At 47.4% G+C, this 10,398-nt stretch overlaps 1 pseudogene; it reads left to right on the top strand.

Moving 5' to 3' along the window:
- Positions 1-4,866: 4,866 nt before the first annotated feature.
- On the top strand, positions 4,867-6,993 carry LOC109569146 (olfactory receptor 8G17-like; annotated as a pseudogene).
- Positions 6,994-10,398: the final 3,405 nt, after the last annotated feature.

The raw sequence follows: 10,398 nt of genomic DNA, 5'->3' as shown, positions 1-10,398 counted from the left end.
GACTACATGGACCTTTGTTGACAAAGTAATGTCTCTGCTTTTTAATAAGCTGTCTAGGTTGGTTATAGCTTTTCTTCCAAGGAGCAAGCGTCTTTTAATTTCATGGCTGCAGTCACCATCTGCAGTGATTTTGGAGCCCCCCCAAAATAACTCTGTCTCTGTTTCCACTGTTTCCCCATCTATTTGCCATGAAGTGATGGGACCAGGAAAGCATAGCATCTTCCAAATCACATGAAGAATTGATCTGACCAAGAACAGCCTGGTTTTGGAGGAGGTGGTAGAAGTAAGAGAGAAACACAAATACCGTACTTGGTGCAGAGCACTGCAGCTTTAAAGTAAATCAGTACCCATTCACATATTGAATCTTTGCCACCATTTGTGAGGGAGCCGTGTGGAGATGACCTCATTTTACAAATGAAGGCTATGCGACTCAGTAAAAGTGAATTAGCTTCCTGAAGCCACACAGCTGATGAGAGAGTGAAACTTCAGCGTCAGGATGTCCGCATCAAAACCAGATATTTCAATTACACCACGATCACAAGTCAAGTCTCTTATTGGTGGCTCATCATGACTCCCAGGGAACCTCAGACCAGGGGCAGCACAATCTTCTGGTTTTCCCCAGGTTTAGTGACGTGGGGTAGGCTCCAGTGACTCATGCTTTCCTTCTGCTCCTAAAGGAAAGAGAACCAGGTCAGAAGTGTCCTTTGCATTTTCCTGCTGCTGCATTTGATAAGCTGTCCCATTAAATAAACCTCAGGGTCAAGAGAGAACTCTCCTCACACCCCTGCTTCCTAGCCAGAAGTATGTATGTGTGAATGTGAGGGAGGAGATCTAAGCAGTTACAGCATTATATAAGAGACTGTGCCTTAGGATACTGACTCCAAAAAGTTATATTTGGCCTAAGCATCTTTAAATGTGCATGTATTATGATGAGTATATGTGTTTTAGAGAATCACAGAAATGAAGACACTGAACTTGACCTAATTTAAGGTTGAATGCTGGACTGGATGGCATGCTCTTAAACTAATGCAAATTCTTAACCTGGAGAGAGTTGGCTTCATTCTGAGATGTTTGGATCATGCAAAGGATTTTTTTCACATCTATCTCAAGGATGTTACTCTAACTTTAGAAAATCTTACTATATAAATAGGCTTATCACATGATCATCTTTGAAAACAAAAAATTAGAAGAAATCTAAATGTTCTAATGCTCCAATACTTTGGCCACGTGATGCTGGGAAAGATTGAGGGCAGGAGGATAAGAAGGCAAAAGGGGATGACATGGCACTGACTCAATGGTCATGAATTTGAGAAAATTTGGGGAGATAATGAAGGACAGAGAAGCGGCAGTCCATGGGGTCGCAAGGAGTCAGACACGACTTAGAGACTCAACAGTAACAACACCTTAAATTGACACAATGCGATAGGTCAAATATATTTCAGTTTGAAAAACAAAATTAGGATCCCAAGGTTCAAACATGTGCAAATCAGACAGTATGATAAATTAACTGAGATTTACCTCTCATCCAGCTTCAACAATTAACAATTTATAGTATCTCCACCATCAGCACTCTTCCCACTCACATTTTAACTTTTAATATGCTGCTGCTGCTGCTAAGTCGCTTCAGTCATGTCCGACTCTGTGCGACCCCATAGACGGCAGCCCACCAGGCTCCCCCGTCCCTGGGATTCTCCAGGCAAGAACACTGGAGTGGGTTGCCATTTCCTTCTCCAGTGCATGAAAGTGAAAAGTGAAAGTGAAGTCGCTCAGTCATGTCTGACTCTTAGCAACCCCGTGGACTGCAGCCTACCAGGTTCCTCCACCCATGGGATTTTCCAGGCAAGAGTACTGGAGTGGGGTGCCATTGCCTTCTCCGAACTTTTAATATAATCTGTTATAATTATAATGTATTTTAACATAATTTTTAAAGTTGCAAGAATCATACAGGAAATCTATGTACCCTTTAGACTCACCAACTGTTTATATTTTGCACAATCACATATACATATTTGTACATATATACATACATGTACATAATACCTATATAAAATATTAATGTGTGCATGTGTGTGCTCAGTCATGTCCAACTCTGCAACCCCATGGACTGTAACCTGCCAGGCTCCACTGTCCATGGAATTTTCCAGGCAAGAATCCTGGAGTCAGTTGCCATTTCCTACTCCACATAAAATATTAACGTATATAATTCACTCAAAACCTTTATCACTCAATACTTCAGTGAGAAGTTCCTAGGAATAGCCCATACAGTTATCAAAACTGGGACATAGTGCAGTGATACAGTACTGTTATCTAATCCACAGTTCATATTTTGATTTGTCAATTCTGTCCAAAATGTCCTCTATATTTTTCCCTATGGATACACTCAGATAATTTTAAAGAAAATCCCTATGTTTTATCATTTCCTGCTACTTCATCTTATGACCGCACGTGTCCTCTTTTTCACGTTGATGCCTAGACTTTGCTCCTGGTCTTCCCACTGGGAAATCCAGGCTTGACTCAGAGCTCCGCTGCACCATCACATCTCAGCCAGGAGTTCACAGGGCCAGATGCTCTGTACTTCTCTTCAGCTCAAACACTCATGATTCCAGAACCTCCACCACCCCTACTCCAGGAGCCTCAGCTGAGCCATCAAGGGACAGGCTCAGGGGAGCAGTGTCAGCTGACAAATAGAGAGGAGGCCCTCTCCCCACCACCCACAAAGCAGAGTCAGAGAGAGGAAAAGAGGGGGAAAGCCACAGCTGGGAGATGATCCGAATGCATTTTTGCTCCTGGTTAACCATTCCCTTGGCTCCTCCTTATGCCCATTGGCATTTCCTGTGCTTAAATGCTAGCTTTGTTTCTGAAAATACGATTTTTTAAATTGCTAATATAAATAAACCACCCATTTTGTTAACAAGGCTCCCAGCGCCTCCTTAGATGAGTCCCTGGTGGCTGATGCCAAGAGAGCTTCCCAGAGAGGGTCAGGCCCCAGGATGCCTGCCCCAGGGTGCCCACCCCCTCAGGGCTCCACCACGGCTGGGACACAGGAACAGCAAGGAAAGGGGCTCAGCACGGCCTGACCCGCCCTAGACTCACTCTCCGTGGGGCTCAGCGTCACCAACTTGTCCTCCAGGGTTGGAGCCCAGGGCAGGTCCTCAGTGTCCAGCCAAGGTCCCCTGAGCCCTTTGGTAGAATAGCTGGGAAAACTGGCCTCCAGATTCCAGAAAGCCCCCACAGGGGCAAGACAACAATCCCTTCACCCAGAATTCAGAGTCCAGGGAGGAAGCTGGACGGCTCCCACCTCTCCTTCTGAGTCTCCCTGCAGCCAAGGTGGAACCACCAGCACCAGCTCCTCAAGGAGACCCTAACTTCCTCTGCCTCAAGACCAGACCAAGTGACCAGATTCTGCAGGGCATCATCCCTTCTGCCCTGAGACTGACCCTCCCAGAGTCCCAGGAGAGGAGGTGGGCCTGGTGTGTTTCAGGGCCTCCCGGAGCTCTGAGCCGCCACAGCACCTGGGGTCATGAGGGGCAGAGCCAGCCTGATGAACTGGCAGGAGCGGAGGCGGCCTCGGCTTCAGTCCTGAGGGCCGCTCCCTGTTCCCCTGAGCCGGGTGCCTGCCATCAGCTCTGAGTCCAGAAACAGCTCTAGAGAGAAGCCCAAAGACATGGGCTGGAGTGGACGTGAGTCTTGGAACCCCCCGAGTGCCTGGTGGGGAGGATCCTGAGTTCCCACTGGAGCTGTGCCAGGTGGGGGCACCGCCCGCTGAGGTGGGTGATTGTCCATCGGAAGTCCTACTGAGTTCCCCCACCAGAGCTGGTTCAGAGAGCTGAGGTTGCCTGTTCTCTCCTCCTTCCTCTCCCCCAAATTTGGATGCACCCCACCCCCTACTCTGCCAGCCTGTAAGCATTTCCTGAGACCCCACTGCCTTCAGGGGTCTGAGACCATCCCTTCCAGCCCCCGACTCACTACATGTTCATAATCTAACTTAGGGTGGGATGAAAGTTAATGTGTCAAAAAAAAAAAAAAAAAGAAAGTTAATGTGTCTACCCTGTTTCCAGAAGTGTGCTAAATATACTGACACATATTGTCTTCCCGTCCAAATAGAAACTTAGAAAACTGCAGCTCAGAGTCCCTCTTGGCAATGCACTTTGCCCAGTAAATGTTTACCGAGGAGGGTAACTCCCACTTCCAGGCTGTCGCACAGCCTCATCTCCTCCATCGACCCCAGGTTCAGCGCTGTTCAGTGTCCAGCCCTGTCCCTCCCCTTCCTGAATACCTTGCGGGCCACTTACAAGGATTCCTACTGCGGAGCGGTCACCAGGCAAACTCACTTCTGTGTCATGAGAGTCAGTTTGTCTCTCAACAATATTTCAAGATCCTAAATGACCCAAGCCACGTTTGATGCTCTTTCGAAGAGTAGTTGTTTGAATACTATTGAACAACATCAATTGTTCAAATATGGGTAACAGTAATTGTTCAAATATTTGCTATTCACTTGATAAATACAAAACTTAGAGCAGCCTCTGCTCTCAGAAGCCACAATGTGATAGAGGGCAAAAAAAAAAAAAAAAAACAACAGTAAGGGGCAGGAGGAAGACTTGGAAACGTTTACCAAGCCCTGTTAATAGAGTCTAAGTACATCCGTGTGAGTCAAGTTCAACCTCCAGCTTGCAACAGCACACAGAACGGGAACGATCAGGGCGAGGGAGGCTGGCTCACAGGGCTGAGAGATGATGCCTCAGGCTCACAGAGGAAATCTGGAGAACCTCAGAACGCGTCCGCAAGGCTGTTAGTCAAGGTCATCGTGACTGAGAGTTATTATAGAAGAGCCTCTGAAGGAATCAAGTGCTCATCTCGGAGCTGGGGATGGGCGTAGTAAGTTAGGAGGGAACCTAGCCTGTCTGGGCCGGGGGATGATGATAAGAGGTGAGGAGCTGGGGATGAGGACTAAGAAGTTTCATTTATTGGAAAGCAGGATCAGGGAACTCAGCTGAAACCTAATACTAGATGCGACCGTGTGCCTGTGTGTGAGGGTCCAGGGAATCCAGCTGTCATCCCAGGAGAGAAAAGGAAAACCATTAATATTCACTGGACCAGAGACTCATGGACATTTTCATTTGGGCAAAAGTAAGACCTTCAACCAAGAGAGTTAGAAAAGGGAGAGAGAATATGAAAACTACCTGGTATTTTTCAACTGGTAAAGCAACTGGGATACAGGGAAGGAAGCATCAAGGTTGAGCCCTGGGACAGGATTCTGCCCCCGGGACCCTGACTCTCAGTGCTCCGTATTGCGACCTGTATGTGTAGACGCATTACCGGAGAACTGCGACGTGACCTCAGATTCATTGTTTACTTCACTCCAGATATTCAGAGGACTTCACAATTCATTTTTTTTTTATCAAGGCCACAGAGAAATCCTGAATAGATGTACCTTCTCTATTTCATAGGGGAGAAAAATCAGGCTCATGGATGCAGCTTATCCAAGCAGACACAGCCGGTCAGTGCCATTGTCAGAATCAAGACTCAGGTCTGTCTGGCTTCACAGCCCAGCTCCTGTCCACTATGGCATGATACTTCCTGCTCTTCCTTTTTATAATATTTATCTACTTGTCTGACTGTACTCTATCTTCGTTGCAGCCTGTGGGATCTAGTTCCCTGACCAGGATGCAAAACCTGACCCCCGGCCTTGGAAACGTGAAGTCTTAGCCACTGGACCACCAGGGAAGTCCCTCCATTTCTTCTTGAAGCAGATTATACCCACTTGGTATTCTTCCTCACTGTACCTTGCACGGATGGGCACGCTCAGTAGTACTGTCTGAGTGATGATCAGTTGCCACCTCTGCAGGTGACGCCTGGAGAGCTAGCCCTGCCGCTGGAAACTACACCCCCGTCACCCAGATCATCTTGCGGGGATTCTCCAATGACCCAGACCTCCAGAAGCTTCTCTCTGGAGGCTTGCTGCTCATCTATGTCATGACCGTGGTGGGAAACCTGGGGATGGTGGCGCTCAGCCTCATGGAGTCCTGCCTCCACAGTCCCGTGGACTTCTTCCTCAGCATCCTCTCTTTCCTTGATATCTGCTACTCCTCTGTGGTCACACCCAGGCTGCTGGTCGACTTTCTGGCCTCTGACAGGTCCATCCCCTTCAAGGGCTGCTTGGTCCAGATGACCTTCTTTGTGATACACGCCACAGCTGAGAGCTTCCTGCTGGCTTCCATGGCCTGCGACCGCTGCACAGCCACCTGCCGACCTCTCCACTACGGCTCCGTCATGACCAGGGGCACCTGTCTCCAGCTGGTGGCTGCTTCCTCACTTTCGGTGGCGCTAATTCTGCTATCGGGACTGGGGATGTCTTTGCCCTGCCTTTCTGTGGGCCCAACCAGGTACTGCACTACTTCTGTGGCATCCAACCCATTCTCCTCTGGGCCTGTGCCAACATAGCCATGGCAGGAGTGGTCCTCTATATCTTCTCTGCCCTGGCTACCTATCTACCTGCTGCCCTCGTCCTCACCTCCTACGGCCTGATCTTGCTGGCCATTGGGAGGATGCGCTCAGCAGCTGGGAAGGAGAAGGCCCTCTCCACGTGTGCCTCCCACTTCCTGGCCATTGCCACCTTCCACAGCACCGTGATTTCACCTACGTCCAGCCTCATGGATCCACCAACGATACCAGTGGCCAGGTCGTGTCTGTCTGCTGCACCATCATAACCCCCATGCTCACCCCTGTCATCTAGAGCCTCCGCAACAAGGAGGTGAAGGAGGCCCTGCAGAGGAAGCTCCAGGTCAATATCTTTCCCTGCTGAGCCCTGCAAGGCTGCTGGAATGAGGAAGGCATAGCATCTTCCAAATCACACGAAGAATTGATCTGACCAAGAGCAGCCTGACTTTGAAGGAGGTGGTAGAAATAAGAGAGAAACACAGATACCATACTTGGTGCAGAGCACTTCAGCTTTAAAGTAACTCAGTACCCATTCACATATTGAATCTTTGCCACCATTTGTGAGGGAGCTGTGTCAAGATGACCTCATTTTACAAATGAAGGGTATGTGACTCAGTAAAAGTGAATTAACTTCCTGAAGCCACACAGCTGATGAGAGAGTGAGACTTCAGCATCAGGATGTCTGCATCAAAACCAGATATTTCAATTACACCACGATCACAAGTCAAGTCTCTTATTGGTGGCTCATCATGACTCCCAGGGAACCTCAGACCAGGGGCAGCACAATCTTCTGGTTTTCCCCAGGTTTAGTGACGTGGGGTAGGCTCCAGTGACTCATGCTTTCCTCCTGCTCCTAAAGGAAAGAGAACCAGGTCAGAAGTGTCCTTTGCATCTTACTGCTGCTGCCTTTATAAGCTGTCCCATTAAATAAAACCTCAGTATGAAGAGAGAACTCTCCTCACTTTCCTCATACATCTGTTTTCTAGCGGAAAGTCTATGTCTCAGAATTCTCAGGGGTCTGTGTGTGTGAGTGAGAGAGAGAGAGGGAGATCAATGCAATCATAGTATTATATAAGATGCTGTGCTTTAGGAGAGGGACTCAAATATATATATGTATACATATATATATGTATACATATATATATATATATACTCCTTCCCAGCTGCTGAGCGCATCCTCCCAATGGCCAGCAAGATCAGGCCGTAGGAGGTGAGGACGAGGGCAGCAGGTAGATAGGTAGCCAGGGCAGAGAAGATATAGAGGACGACTCCTGCCATATACATACAAATATATATATACATATATATATTTGACCTAAATATCTTTAAGTATACCTGTAATATGGTGAGTGCATGTGTTCCAGAGAACACACAAATGAAGAAGCCGAACCTGACTCAATTCAAGGCTGAACAGTTGACTTGAAGCTAAGCTCTTAAACTAAGGCCAAGACGTCATCTGGCCTGTGTGGGCCTCACTCTAGATTTGGGGATCATCAGTAACCTTTTTTCAGGTTTATCTTAAGGATGTAATTCTAAATACAGGAAATCTTACTATGCGTGCATGCTAAGATGCTTCAGTTGTGTCTGACTCTTTGCAACCCTATAGACCACAGCCCACCAGGCTCCTCTGTCCTTGGGATTCTCCAGGCAATAATACTGGAGTGGGTCACCATGCCTTCCTCCAGGGGATCTTCCCAACCCAGGAACTGAAGCAGCGTCTCTTAAGTCTCCTGCCTTGGCAGGGGGTGCCATCTGGGAAGCCCAAATCTTACTATGCAAATAGATTTATCACAGCATCACTTTTCAAAGTGAGAAACTAGAAGAAACCTGAATGTTCAAATACTTCAGTCCTTTGGCCACCTGATGCAAAGAGCCAATTCATTGGAAAAGACCCTGATGCTGGGAAAGATTGAGGGCAGGAGGAGAAGGGGACGACAGAGGATGAGATGGTTGGATGGCATCACCGACTCAATGCACATGGGTTTGAGCAAACTCCAGGAGATAGTGAAGGACAGGGAGCCTGGCATGCTGCAGTCCTCGGGGTCACGAACACAAAGAGTCGGACTTGTTAGCAACAACAGCAACAAACGTCCAAAGGAGAAAACCAATTAAGAGATTTCCCCACCCCCGATGGATTACGATGTAGCCAGTGTTACGCTTGTGAAGATGACAGAACACACGGAAAGCAGCAGGTCAGAACATCTGTGTAATGGTGACTATGAGATAAAAATGAGTAGAAAAACCCTGGGAGGAGCGCACAGAAGTGTAAATGGTGAGTGTATTAGAGTCGTAGCACAACGGGAAGACCTTTTTCTATCTTTCTCAAAAATTTTACAAAAAAAAAAAATTTTACAAAACTTACTTAATGAACGTGTTCAATTTTGACATTTTATTCTAAAAATGACTCATTAAAAATTCCTTTCAGGCAAGCTAAGTATGAAGATTTCTTACTTTTGTCTCCCTCCAGAAAATAAATATTTACTAAATTCCTCCTATGTTCTACATTCCTTTAACTAATAAAGCACGTTTTCAGTACAGGACACCAACTAAGGTCAGGACTAGAACATTAGGGTGAAAAGACTTGTTAAAACTTACTTTAATTCACTCAGCTGTAAAAATATACAGGAGGCAATTAGGTACAAGTGTGGTAGGCCCTACCTAGATGAAAAGTCAGAGCATGTAGTAGTCAGATAGTTTACGCTACAGTAACAAAGAAGCCCCACAAGGCAACTCAACACCACAAAGGCTTCTTCCTGCACTAGACTGGAGACAGACCAGGGACTCTCCAGGGCAACCTTTGTCCACCCATCAGTATTCGAGCCTCTTTCATTCGACAGCGCCATCATCTCAATCTCAAAGTGTCTGCCAAGATTTTAATACTGAGGGAAACGATCAAGAAGGTCATGAAGAGTGCTTTCAGTAACCTGGCCCGAGGTTGGCTCACATCAATTCAACCACTTATGGCCTTAAGATAACTGCAAAAGAGACTGGGAAATGCAACCTTCCTAGTCCAGACATAGGAAAACTAAATGAGATTTTATGAGCACCTAGCTTTGCCTCTCACTGGCCAACCATGCAGTTGATTACACCATCATCCATACAGAGTTCTAAAACATCACCAGATTAAATCTGAAATAAACTGCCGGCTAACTCGTGCGTCTACACAGTTGAGGTGGACTTACGGTGTGTGCTTAGTTGCTCAGTCGTGTCCAACTCTTTGCGACCCCGTGGACTGTAGCCCACCAGGCTCCTCTGTCCATGGAGATTCTCCAGGGAAGAATCCTGGAGTGGGTTGCCATGCCCTCCTCCAGGGGGACCTTCCCAACCCAGGGATCGAGCCCAGGTCTCCCACGTTGCAGGAGGATTCATTGCCTCTGAGCCACCAGGGAAGCCCAAGGACGCTAGAGTGGGTAGCCTCTCCCTTCTCCAGGGGATCTTCCTGACCCAGGAATCAAACCAGAGTCTCCTGCATTCCAGGCAGATTCTCTACCAGCGGAGCCACCAGGGCATCTTCCTGACCCAGGAATCAAACCAGAGTCTCCTGCATTCCAGGCAGATTCTTCACCAGCGGAGCCAGCAGGGAAGCCTGTTTCTTAGGGTGGAAGTGTTTGAACATCTTTTGACTGTGCTGAACTACCTCTGCTGAATCTTTTTTGAATCACACTAAGTTCATGATAGTACAACTGACAAGCAGTAAAACTAACTCTGAGACCAGCTAGCTGACTGTTGCCTGAATTTGGAGGTCATAGTCCTCTTGAACTCTAAAACTATAGCACAGGACATGTATACACTGCTGTTGCTTAGTCACTAAGTCACATCTGACTCTTTTGTGACCCCATGGACTGCAACCCGCCAGGCTCCTCTGTCCATGGGATTTTCCAGGCAAGAATACTGGAGTGGGTTGCCATTTCCTCCTCCAGGGGATCTTCCCCACCCAGGGATCGAACTTGCGTTTCCTGC

This window comes from Bos indicus, chromosome 15, assembly GCF_029378745.1.
Source record: "Bos indicus isolate NIAB-ARS_2022 breed Sahiwal x Tharparkar chromosome 15, NIAB-ARS_B.indTharparkar_mat_pri_1.0, whole genome shotgun sequence".
In the NCBI taxonomy this organism is placed as follows: Eukaryota; Metazoa; Chordata; class Mammalia; order Artiodactyla; family Bovidae; genus Bos; species Bos indicus.
This window is presented reverse-complemented; position numbering and strand designations above follow the sequence as displayed.